At 38.5% G+C, this 13786-nt stretch overlaps 1 long non-coding RNA gene across 1 annotated transcript in view; it reads right to left on the bottom strand.

The window, feature by feature from the left end:
* LOC143690788 (uncharacterized) overlaps window positions 1-13786 on the bottom strand; it is a 40736-nt gene that overhangs the window by 10899 nt on the left and 16051 nt on the right. The window contains exon 3 of the long non-coding RNA XR_013179181.1: window positions 285-426. This is a non-coding gene — a long non-coding RNA (uncharacterized LOC143690788). The remainder of the gene's footprint in view (window positions 1-284; window positions 427-13786) is intronic.

Here is a 13786-nt window from a genome sequence, read left to right as displayed (position 1 = left end):
GTGCATTTCTGTTGCCTTTACAAAGTGCTAATATTTGGCTGTCCATCACCAGAAAACTTCTCCTATTCTTAAGTCCCCATAAACCCATGTCCACTTCTGAGTCTGATGTGTTATTCGATCTTGCAGCTGCACCCTCCTGGGTTTTATATGAGCTTGTTCTGGGCCTGAACACACTCTTTTTGACAGTTTTCATTTTTAAAAAGGTGTTCCAGCAGCAGACAATACAAACAGTTTCCTGATTCAGTTCCAATGATGAATCGTGTTCTTTTATTCCCCCTACTCACCTCCACAGTGAGCAAAGATGCTGTGATGGGTAGGTTCTGGTGTCGACTTGACCAAGTGATGATGCCCAGTTGTCTGGTCAGGCATGCACTGACCTGACTGTTGCTGCAAGGATGTTTCATGACTGGTTGATACACTGGAAGGCTGAGGAGTTAAATCATTAGTCAGATGACTGCATCTGTGGCTGATTACATATGCAATCAACTGAAGTTGTGTCTCCCACCAATTCAGTCAACTGAAGGTTTTTAAGGAAGAAGACTTTCACTGCTTCTTCAGCCTCTCCTGTGGAGTTCATCCAGACCCTTCATCGGAGCTGCCAGTTTCACAGCCTGCCCTGTGGATTTTGGGCTCTTCCCACAGTTGCCCAAGACACCTATATAAATCTCACATTTATATATATATATGTTGGTTCTGTTTCTCTAGAGAACCCAGCTTGGTACCAGGAGTGGGATGAGAAACAGAATCTTACAAATGGGTTTTTACAATTGATTTTCTACTCTCATTAGACTTGGAGGCACTAATGACTCTGTTTTCAATAATCAGGATGGCACAGACAGTCTATGGGGTGAGTTGGCAAGAGAGATATTCAATATCACCATTAGACTCAAGCCTAATTTGACTAAGTACAGTTTTCTGTGGTCATTCCCCACCTCTGATGGATTAAATTGACCATTAACAGGAAATAATGCAGCTGTCTGGACTACACTCCAGAATGATTATATTATTAACTGCTATTGCAATCAAAATCAAAGGCAACTCAGTCATAAGGGGAAACTATGGTGCAAGTTGACCTGTGGAAACATTAAACATAAGGTTAGAATGTGAAAAAAAAATTACCATAAGAGTCTGCTAATTATACAAGACAGGGCTTATACAAGACAGGGCTCTGGGTGAGTGTTTTTGATAACTTTATGGAGTTTTGTGGAACTAAGAGAAGGGAAATGTCACATAAGTCCAGCAGCTAAAGAGAAGGGAAATGGCACATAAATCCATCTGTGATATACCATCATCCATGCAGTTTAAGTACTCAACTGTATGCATACAGCTTGCCAGGGTGAATTTCTTGAAGGAGATGGTCTATATTAGAGCCCAAAGCTTCTGGTGCTTTATTCTAGTCATAAAACTTAGTTACCTAAGATGGGCAACTTTTTTTTTCTAAGATTGGCAACAGTTTGATCATTGTTGTAGTAGGCAGAATTCTAAAGATGTCACCCCACCCCCGCAAGATTTCCATCCCCTAGTTATTCAATCAAACGTTGATTCTAGGGACTCCTAAGAATGGGGCCCTGCAAATGTAATTAAGCTTACTAACCTGCTGACTTTAAAACAGGAGATTATCCTGGATTATGCAATGAGGCCCTTAAAAAAGATAAGAAACAGCAGCGAGTCAGAGAGATGAGGGAGAAGAAAAGATCAGAGAGACGTGAAGCATTAGCATGGCCCCGTTGCTGGCCATGAAGATTGGAAGGCGGTCACAAGCCAAGGAGGAGCCTGTCGAAGTCGAGAATGACTCCTGGTCACCACCAGCAAGGAATTGGGACCTCAGTCCTACAACCACAAGGCACTGGATTTTGCCAACAACCCGAATGCACTGGAAGCATTTCCATCCGCCAGAGCCTACAGAAAGTAACGAAACCATGCTGACACCTTGATTTCAGCCTTAGGAAACCCAAAGCAGAAAACCAGCTGAGCTACACTCTGCCTGGGCTCCTGACCTATAAAACTGTGAGATAGTAAGTGGGTTTGTTTTAAGCCACTAAATTTGTGGTGATTTATGGCAGCAATAGAAAACTAACACAAGGGTGGAGTTGGGTGAATGGTATATGGGGGTGGATGCCAGGTTTCTTCATTTTCCCTTCCCCCCTTCCCCATCCTGATCTGCACCCCTAAAATGCTAATCCATGTGGGCTGTATCTGGGGGCTTCCTTACCCCTGGTTTCAAGCTGGCAATGGCCAAAGAGGAATCCTGTCAGGAAACGAGAGAGAAAGTGAGGACAGTATTTATTCTCCCTGCACCTTCCCTGCTGAGAAGACGGCTGCGTTCCTTCACCAAAGACCCCAGCTCCTCTCAAGGCATCCCTCTCTCCCCACACTTTCTGGGCCTCACAGCTATCCCAGGGACTGCTCTATTCTTTTTCTTTTGTTTTTAACATAGCAACATACAAACACGAACATTCCTACCATATGATCATTCCATTCTTGGTATATAACCACAATGATCATTTCTTAGAACATTCACATTAATTCAGAAAAAGGAATAAAAAGAAAAATACTCATACATACCATACCCCTACCCCTACCCCTCCCTCTCATTGATTGCTAGTATTTCCATCTACCCAGTATATTTCAGCCTTTGCTTCCCTTATTTTTTTTTCTATACCACTTACAACTCCCTTTCATTGATCACTAGCATTTCAATCTACTAAATTTATTTTAACATTTGTTCCCCCTATTATTTATTTTTAAACCATATGTTTTACTCATCTGTCCATACTGTAGACAAAAGGAACATCAGACACAAGGTTGTCACAATCACACGGTCACACTGAAAAGCTACATCCTCATACAATCATCTTCAAGAAACATGGCTACTGAGGCTTCCGGAGAAGATGGCGGCTTAGTAAGACGCGTGGGTCTTAGTTCCTCCTCCAGAACAGCTACTAGGGAAGTAGAAACGATACAGAACAGCTCCCGGAGCCACGACAGAGACCAAGAAGACAGCGTACCCCATTCTGGAACGGCTGACTGGCTGGGAGAACCCGCTGCGGTGAGATCGCCGAGGGGCGCGTGCTTCCCTGGGCCGGGGCGGCAGGCAGCCGAGTCCCTCCCTCCCTCCTTCCCGGGCCGGCTGGGAAATTTGGACAGGCGCCCCCCCCAAGCCGCGGAGGCTGGCGACCCTCCCCACGCGCGGATTCCCGGGCCGGCTGGGAGATTCGGATTGGCACTCCCCCAAGCCGCTTCGGCCGGCAACCCTCCCCTACAGCGAGAGTTTTCCAAAGTTAAAGGAGCCACAGCATCTTTTACTGGTGGGACCCGCAGACAGATGAGTGCCACGAGCGCCACCTACTGGGCAGGATAAGAAAAACAGAGCCCAGAGATTTCACAGAAAAATCTTTCAACCTGCTGGGTCCCACACCCAGGGAATCTGATTAAATGCCCAGACGCCAGCAGAAAATAACGGATCACACTCGGAAAATTGAAGATATGGCCCAGTCAAAGGAACAAACCAATAGTTCAAATCAGATACAGGAGCTGAGACAACTAATGCTGAATATACGAACAGAAATGGAAAACCTCTTCAAAAACGAAATCGATAAATTGAGGGAGGACATGAAGAAGACATGGGCTGAACAAAAAGAAGAATAGAAAAACTGAAAAAACAAATCACAGAACTTATGGGAGTGAAGGACAAAGTAGAAAAGATGGAAAAAACAATGGATACCTACAATGGTAGATTTAAAGAGACAGAAGCTAGAATTAGTGAATTGGAGGATGGAACATCTGAATTCCAAAAAGAAACAGAAACTATATGGAAAAGAATGGAAAAATTTGAACAGGGGATCAGGGAACTGAAGGACAATATGAAGCACACAAATATACGTGTTGTGGGTGTCCCAGAAGGAGAAGAGAAGGGAAAAGGAGGAGAAAAACTAATGGAAGAAATTATCACTGAAAATTTCCCAACTCTTTTAAAAGACCTAAAATTACAGATCCAAGAAGTACAGCGCACCCCAAAGAGAATAGACCCAAATAGGCATTCTCCAAGACAATTACTAGTTAGAATGTCAGAGGTCAAAGAGAAAGAGAGGATCTTGAAAGCAGCAAGAGAAAAACAATCCATCACATACAAGGGAAACCCAATAAGACTATGTGTAGATTTCTCAGCAGAAACCATGGAAGCTACAAGACAGTGGGATGATATATTTAAATTACCAAAAGAGAAAAACTGCCAACCAAGACTTCTATATCCAGCAAAATTGTCCTTCAAAAATGAGGGAGAAATTAAAACATTTTCAGATAAAAAGTCACTGAGAGAATTTGTGACCAAGAGACCAGCTCTGCAAGAAATACTAAAGGGAGCACTAGAGTCAGATATGAAAAGACAGAAGAGAGAGGTACGGAGAAGAGTGTAGAAAGAAGGAAAATCAGATATGATATATATAATACAAAAGGCAAAATGGTAGAGGAAAATATTATCCAAACAGTAATAACACTAAATGTTAATGGACTGAATTCCCCAATCAAAAGATATAGACTGGCAGAATGGATTAAAAAACAGGATCCTTCTATATGCTGTCTACAGGAAACACATCTTAGACCCAAAGATAAACATAGGTTGAAAGTGAAAGGTTGGGAAAAGATATTTCATGCAAATAACAACCAGAAAAGAGCAGGAGTAGCTATACTAATATCCAACAAATTAGATTCAAATGTAAAACAGTTAAAAGAGACAAAGAAGGACACTATCTACTAATAAAAGGAACAATTAAACAAGAAGACATAACAATCATAAATATTTATGCACCGAACCAGAATGCCCCAAAATACATGAGGAATACACTGCAAACACTAAAAAGGGAAATAGACACATATACCATAATAGTTGGAGACTTCAATTCACCACTCTCATCAATGGACAGAACATCTAGACAGAGGATCAATAAAGAAATAGAGAATCTGAATATTACTATAAATGAGCTAGACTTAACAGACATTTATAGGACATTACATCCCACAACAGCAGGATACACCTTTTTCTCAAGTGCTCATGGATCATTCTCAAAGATAGACCATATGCTGGGTCACAAAGCAAGTCTTAAAAAATTTTAAAAGATTGAAATCATACACAACACTTTCTCAGATCATAAAGGAATGAAGTTGGAAATCAATAATAGGCAGAGTGCCAGAAAATTCACAAATACGTGGAGGCTCAACAACACACTCTTAAACAACGAGTGGGTCAAAGAAGAAATTGCAATAGAAATTAGTAAAAACCTCGAGGCGAATGAAAACGAAAACACAACATATCAAAACCTATGGGACGCAGCAAAGGCAGTGCTAAGAGGGAAATTTATTGCCCTAAATGCCTATATCAGAAAAGAAGAAAAGGCAAAAATGCAGGAATTAACTGTCCACTTGGAAGAACTGGAGAAAGAACAGCAAACTAATCCCAAAGCAAGCAAAAGGAAAGAAATAACAAAGATTAGAGCAGAAATAAATGAAACTGAAAACATGAAAACAATAGAGAAAATCAATAAGACCAGAAGTTGGTTCTATGAGAAAATCAATAAGATTGATGGGCCCTTAGCAAGATTGATAAAAAGAAGAAGAGAGAGGATGCAAATAAATAAGATCAGAAATGGAAGAGGAGACATAGCTACTGACCTCACAGAAATAAAGGAGGTAATAACAGGATACTATGAACAACTTTACGCTAATAAATACAATTTAGATGAAATGGACGGGTTCCTGGAAAGATATGAACAACCAACTTTGACTCAAGAAGAAATAGACGACCTCAACAAACCAATCACAAGTAAAGAAATTGAATCAGTCATTCAAAAGCTTCCTAAGAAGAAAACTCCAGGACCAGACGGCTTCACATGTGAATTCTACCAAACATTCCAGAAAGAATTAGTACCAACTCTCCTCAAACTCTTCAAAAAAATCGAAGTGGAGGGAAAACTACCTAATTCATTCTATGAAGCCAACATCACCCTCATACCAAAACCAGGCAAAGATATTACAAAAAAAGAAAACTACAGACCAATCTCTCTAATGAACATAGATGCAAAAATCCTCAATAAAATTCTAGCAAATCGTATCCAACAACACATTAAAAGAATTATACATCATGACCAAGTAGGATTCATCCCAGGTATGCAAGGATGGTTCAACATAAGAAAATCAATTAATGTAATACACCATATCAACAAATCAAAGCAGAAAAATCACATGATCATCTCAATTGATGCAGAGAAGGCATTTGACAAGATTCAACATCCTTTCCTGTTGAAAATACTTCAAAAGATAGGAATACAAGGGAACTTCCTTAAAATGATAGAGGGAATATATGAAAAACCCACAGCTAATATCATCTTCAATGGGGAAAAATTGAAAACTTTCCCCCTAAGATCAGGAACAAGACAAGGATGTCCACTATCACCACTATTATTCAACATCGTGTTGGAGGTTCTAGCCAGAGCAATTAGACAAGAAAAAGAAATACAAGGCATCAAAATTGGAAAGGAAGAAGTAAAACTATCACTGTTTGCAGACGATATGATACTATACGTCGAAAACCCAGAAAACTCCACAACAAAACTACTAGAGCTAATAAATGAGTACAGCAAAGTAGCAGGTTACAAGATCAACATTCAAAAATCTGTATCATTTCTATACACTAGTAATGAACAAGCGGAGGGGGAAATCAAGAAATGAATCTCATTTACAATTGCAACTAAAAGAATAAAATACCTAGGAATAAATTTAACTAAAGAGACAAAAAACCTATACAAAGAAAACTACAAAAAACTGCTAAAAGAAATCACAGAAGACCTAAATAGATGGAAGGGCATACCGTGTTCATGGATTGGAAGACTAAATATAGTTAAGATGTCAATCCTACCTAAATTGATTTACAGATTCAATGCAATACCAATCAAAATCCCAACAACTTATTTTTTAGAAATAGAAAAACCAATAAGCAAATTTATCTGGAAGGGCAGGGTGCCCCGAATTGCTCAAAACATCTTGAGGCACAAAAACCAAGCTGGAGGTCTCACGCTGCCAGACTTTAAGGCATATTATAAAGCCACAGTGGTCAAAACAGCACGGTATTGGCATAAAGATAGATATATCGGCCAATGGACTCGAATAGAGTGCTCAGATATAGACCCTCTCATCTATGGACATTTGATCTTTGATAAGGCAGTCAAGCCAACTCACTTGGGACAGAACAGTCTCTTCAATAAATGGTGCCTAGAGAATTGGATATCCATATGCAAAAGAATGAAAGAGGACCCGTATCTCACACCCTATACAAAAGTTAACTCAAAATGGATCAAAGATCTAAACATTAGGTCTAAGACCATAAAACAGTTAGAGGAAAATGCAGGGAGATATCTTATGAAACTTACAATTGGAGGCGGTTTTATGGACCTTAAACCTAAAGCAAGAGCACTGAAGAAAGAAAGAAAGAAATGGGAGCTCCTCAAAATTAAACACTTTTGTGCATCAAAGAACTTCATCAAGAAAGTAGAAAGACAGCCTACACAATGGGTGACAATATTTGGAAACGACATATCAGATACAGGTCTAGTATCCAGAATTTATAAAGAGATTGTTCAACTCAACAACAAAAAGACAGCCAACCCAATTACAAAATGGGAAAAAGACTTGAACAGACACCTCTCAGAAGAGGAAATACAAATGGCCAAAAGGCACATGAAGAGATGCTCAATGTCCCTGGCCATTAGAGAAATGCAAATCAAAACCACAATGAGATATCCTCTCACACCCACCAGAATGGCCATTATCAACAAAGCAGAAAATGACAAGTGCTGGAGAGGATGCGGAGAAAGAGGCACACTTATCCACTGCTGGTGGGAATGTCAAATGGTGCAACCACTGTGGAAGGCAGTTTGGCGGTTCCTTAAAAAACTGAATATAGAATTGCCATACGACCCAGCAATACCATTGCTAGGTATCTACTCAAAGGACTTAAGGGCAAAGACACAAATGGACATTTGCACACCAATGTTTATAGCAGCGTTATTTACAATTGCAAAGAGATGGAAACAGCCAAAATGTCCATCAACAGACGAGTGGCTAAACAAACTGTGGTATATACATACGATGGAATATTATGCAGCTTTAAGACAGAATAAACTTATGAAGCATGTAATAACATGGATGGACCTAGAGAACATTATGCTGAGTGAGTCTAGCCAAAAACTAAAGGACAAATACTGTATGGTCCTACTGATGTGAACCGACATTCGAGAATAAACTTGGAATATGTCATTGGTAACAGAGACCAGCAGGAGTTAGAAACAGGGTAAGATAATGGGTAATTGGAGCTGAAGGGATACAGACTGTGCAACAGGACTAGATACAAAAACTCAAAAATGGACAGCACAATAATACCTAATTGTAATGTAATTATGTTAAAACACTGAATGAAGCTGCATCTGAGCTATAGTTTTTTTTTTGTTTGTCTGTTTGTTTGTTTGTTCGTTTGTGTCTTTTGTTTTTTTTCTTTTTTTTTAATTATTATTATTATTTTTATTTTTTCTCTATATTAACATTCTATATCTTTTTCTGTTGTTTTGCTAGTTCTTTTCCTAAATCAATGCAAATGTACTAAGAAATGATGATCATGCATCTATATGATGATGTTAAGAATTACTGATTGCATATGTAGAATGGAATGATTTCTAAATGTTGTGTTAATTTCTTTTTTTTCTTTAATTAATAAAAAAAAAGAGAAAGAAACATGGCTACTGGAACACAGCTCTACATTTTCAGGCACTTTTCTCCAGTCTCTCCAATATATTTTAACTAAAAAGGTGGTATCTATATAACATGTAAGAATAACCTCCAGGATAATCTCTCGACCCTGTTTGAAATATCTCATTCATCGACACTATTTTGTCTCATTTCTCTCTTCCCTCTTTTGGTCAAGAAGGTTTTCTCAATCCCTTGATGCTGAGTCCCAGCTTATTCTAGGATTTCTGTCCCACATTGCCAGGAATGTTTACACCCCTGGGAGTCATGTCCCACATAGAGAAGGGGAGGGCCAGTGAATTTGCTTTTCGTGTTGATTGAGACAGAGAGGCCACAGCTGAGAAACAAAAGAGGTTCTCTGGGGGTGACTCTTAGGCCTAATTCTAAGTAGGCTTAGCCTGTCTCTTGTGGGGATAAGTTTCACATAAACACACCCCAGGATTGAGGGCTTGGCCTACTGCTTTGTCGCCACTGCCTGTGAGAATATCAGGAATTCTCCATATCGGGAAGCTGAATTTTCCCTTTCTTGCATTACCCTAAGGGGACTCTGCAAATACCTTTCTATTCACTGTTCAAATCACTCTGGGATTTATTGGGGCATCACTCTGGGCAAACCTACAAAATTTCATGCCCTACTTTAGGTTCCATGTACTTATGGTGTTCAATTAAACTGTCCACAGAAGTTGTAGTAGGAAATGCACTAGTCAAAATATAAATTTGTACCAAATAAACACTTTTTGCTTTGGTCTCACACACAAAATTTTAAAATATGAATTATCATCTATTTTCAACACCCTGCAATATTGACATTCCTTTGTTCTTCCTTATGCAAAAACATTTTATAATTTGTACATTTAGTCACTATCATTGTACATTCTAGGCATTCCTAGATTATACCATCTCAGTCTTCATTGTCTATCTTTCCTATTGATTGCATTTGTGCCCCAACACTCCTCTATCATTCGCACATTCAGCTTCATTTGGTGTACTAACATGATTGTATTACAGTTAAGTAGTATTGTATTATCCATTTCTGAATTTTTACCATCAGTCCTGTTGCACAATCTGTATCCCTTCAGCTCCAGTTACTCAATATCTACCTTACATCTATTTCCTGATGGTCTCTGTTCTTAATTGAAATTCTCCAAGTTCATTCACTAATGTTAGTTCATATCAGTGAGACCACAAAGTATTTGTCCTTTTGTTTCTGGCTAATCTCACAGAGCATAATGTCCATCCATGTTGTTACATACTTCATAACTTCATTCTGTCTTACAGCTGCATAATATTCCATCATATGTATGTACCACTGCTTGTTTAGCCACTCATCTGTTGATGGACATTTTGGTTGTTTCCATCTCTTGGCAATTGTAAATAATGCTGCTATAAACATGGGTGTGCAAAGTCTGTTTGTGTCCTTGCCCTTATGTCCTCTGAGTAGATACCTAGCAATGGTATTGCCGGATCATATGGTAATTCTATACTTAGCTTCCTGAGGAGCTGCCAAACTGTCTTCCACAACTGTTGCACCATTTGACATTCCCACCAACACTGGATAAGTGTGCCTCTTTCTCCACATCCTCTCCAGTACTTGTCACTTTCTGTTTTATTAATAATGGCCATTCTGGTGGGTGTCAGATAATATCACATTGTGGTTTTGATTTGCATTTCCCTAATAGCCAGGGAAGTTGAGCTTCTTTTCATGTGCCTTTTGGCCATTTGTATTTCCTCTTCTGAGAAGTATCTGTTCATGTCTTTTGCCCATTTTGTAATTGGGTTGTTTGTCTCTTTGTTGTTGAGTTGAACAATTTCTTTATAAATTCTGGATACTAGACCTTTATCTGATGTATCATTCCCAAATATTGTCTCCCATTGTGTGGGCTGTCTTTTTACTTTCTTGACGAAGTTCTTTGATGCACAAAAGTGTTTAATTTTGACACATTCCCATTTCTTTCTTTCTTTCTTCAATGCTCATGCTTTGGGTGTAAGTTCTAGGAAACTGCCTCCTATTATAAGATTGATAAGATATTTCCCTACATTTTCTTCTAAAAGTTTTATGATCTTAGATCTAATGTTTAGGTCTTGGATCCATTTTGAGTTAATTTTTGTATAGGATATGAGATATGGATCCTCTTTCATTCTCTTGCATGTAGATATCCAGTTCTCTAGGCACCATTTATTAAAGAGACTGTTCTGTCCCGGGTGAGTTGGCTTGACTGCCTTATCAAAGATCAATTGTCCATACATGAAAGGGTCTATATCTAAACACTCTATTTGATTCCATTGGTCAGTATATCTATCTTTATGCCAGTACCATGCTGTTTTGACCACTGTAGCTTCATAATATGCCTTAAAGTCAGGTAGTGTGAGACCTCCGACTTCATATTTCTTTCTCAGGATGTATTCAGCTATTTGGGGCACACTGCTCTTCCAGATAAATTTGGTAATTGGTTTTTCTAATTCTGCAAAGTTCTTGGGATTTTAATTGGTATTGCATTGAACCTATAAATTAATTTAGGTAGAATTGACATCTTAACTATATTTAGCCTTCCAATCCATGAATATGGTATGCCTTTCCATTCATTTAGGTCTCCTGTGATTTCTTTTAGCAATTTCTTGTAGTTTTCCTTGTATAGATCTTTTGTATACTTTGTTAAATTTATTCCTAAATATTTTATTCTTTTGGTTGCAATTGTAAATGGAATTTTTTTTCTTGATTTCCCCCTCAGATTGTTCATTACTAGTGTATAGAAACACTACAGATTTTTGAGTGTTGATCTTGTAAACTGCCACTTTGCTGTACTCATTTATTAGCTCTAGTAGTTTTGCTGTGGGTTTTTCAGGGTTTTTGTTCTATTTTGCTAGCTGCCAGAATGCAATATATCAGAAACAGAATGGCTTTTAGAAAGAAGAATTTAATAAGTTGCTAGTTTACAGTTCTAAGGCCGAGAAAATGTCCCAATTAAAACAAGTCTATAGAGATGTCCAATCAAAGGCATCCATCCAGGGAAAGATACCTTGGTTCAAGAAGGCCGATGAAGTTCAGGGTTTCTCTCTCGAGTGAGAAGACACATGATGAACACAGTCAGAGTTTCTCTCTCATCTGGAAAGGCACATGGCAAACCTGCTGTCATCTGCTAGCTTCTTCTCCTGGCTTCCTGTTTCATGAAGCTCCCTGGGAGACATTTTCCTTCTTCATCTCCAAACGTCACTGGCTGGTGGACTCTGCTTCCCATGGCTATGTCATTCTGCTCTGCTCTCTCTGAATCTCCTTCCTTCTCCAAAATGTTTCCTCTTTTATAAGAATTCAGAAACAAATCAAGACCCACCCAAGTGAGTAGAGACATGCCTCCAGCTAATCCAGTTTAACAACCACTCTTGATTAAATCACATCTCCAGGGAGATGATCTAATTACAGTTTCAAACATTCAATAATGAATAGGGATTAGAAGAAATGGCTGCCTTTATAAAATCAGATTAGGATTAAAACATGGCTTTTCTAGGGTACATACATCATTTCAAAGCAGCAGTCTTCAGCATATAGTATCATATCATCTGCAAACTGTGAGAGTTTTCTTCTTTCTTTCCAATTTTGATGCCTTGTTATTTCTTTTTCTTGTCTAATTGCTTTGGCTAGAACTTCCAACACAATGTCGAATAACAATGGTGATAGTGGACATCCTTTTCTTGTTCCTGATTTTAGGAGGAAAGTTTTCAGTTTTTCCCCATTGAGGATGATGTTAGGTGTGGGTTTTTCATATATTCCCTTTATCATGTTGAGGAAGTTCCTTTCTATTCCTATCCTTTGAAGTGTTTTCGACCAGAAAGGATGTTGAATTTTGCCTAATACCATTTCTGCATCAATCGAGATGACCATGTGATTTTTCTGCTTTGATTTGTCGATATGGTATATTACATTAATTGATTTTCTTATGTTGAACCATCCTTGCATACCTGGGATGAATCCTACTTGGTCATGGTGTATATTCTTTTAATGTCCTGCTGGGATTCGATTTGCAAGAATTTTTTTGAGGATTTTTGCATCTATATTCATAAGAGAGATTGGTCTATAATTTTCTTTTCTTGTAGTCTCTTTGTCTGGCTTTGGTATGAGGGTGATGTTGGCTTCATAGAGGTTGGGTAGCCTTCCCTCCTCTTCAATGTTTTTGAAGAGTTTGAGCAGGAGTGGTACTAATTCTTTCTTGAATGTTTGGTAGAATTCACATGTGAAGCCATCTGGTCCTGGACTTTTTTTGGGGGGAGGGGGGAGCTTATTAATGACTAATTCAATTTCTTTACTTGTTATTAGTTTGTTGAGGTTATCTATTTCTTTTTGAGTCAATGTTGGTTGTTTCTGCCTTTCTTGGATGCTTTCCATTTCATCTATGTTGTCTAGTTTATTAGCATAAAGTTGTTTATAGTATCCTCTCATTGCCTCCTTTGTTTCTGTGGGGTCAGTGGTTATGTCTCCTCTTCCATTTCTGATTTTATTTATTTACTTCCTCTCTCTTCTTATTATTGTCAACCTTGCTAAGGGCCCATCAATCTTATTGATTTTGTCATAGAACCAACTTCTGATTTTGTTCATTTTCTTGATTGTTTTCATGTTCTCAATTTCATTTATTTCTGCTCTAATCTACATTATTTCTTTCCTTTTACCCTTTTACTTGCTTTTGGGTTACTTCACTGTTCTTTCTCTAGTTCTTCAAAGTGAACAGTTAATTCCTCAATTTTTGCTCTTTCTTCTTTTTTGATATAGGCATTTAGGGCAATAAATTTCCCTCTTGGCACTGTTTTTGCTGTATCCCATAAATTTTGATATCCTGTGTTTTCATCTTCACTTGCCTTGAGATATTTAGTGATTTCTCTTGTAATTTCTTCCTTGATCCACTGCTTGTTTCAGAGTGCGTTGTTGAAATGTTAAACTAAATTTAGAGTGAAATGCTGGTGATCAGTGAGGGGGAGAGGTGGGGGTTATGGTATGTATGGATTCTTT

The sequence above is a fragment of the Tamandua tetradactyla genome, chromosome 7, assembly GCF_023851605.1.
Source record: "Tamandua tetradactyla isolate mTamTet1 chromosome 7, mTamTet1.pri, whole genome shotgun sequence".
NCBI classification, from domain to species: Eukaryota; Metazoa; Chordata; class Mammalia; order Pilosa; family Myrmecophagidae; genus Tamandua; species Tamandua tetradactyla.
Note: the sequence above shows the minus strand (reverse complement) of the source record. Positions and strands in the feature narration are given on the sequence as shown.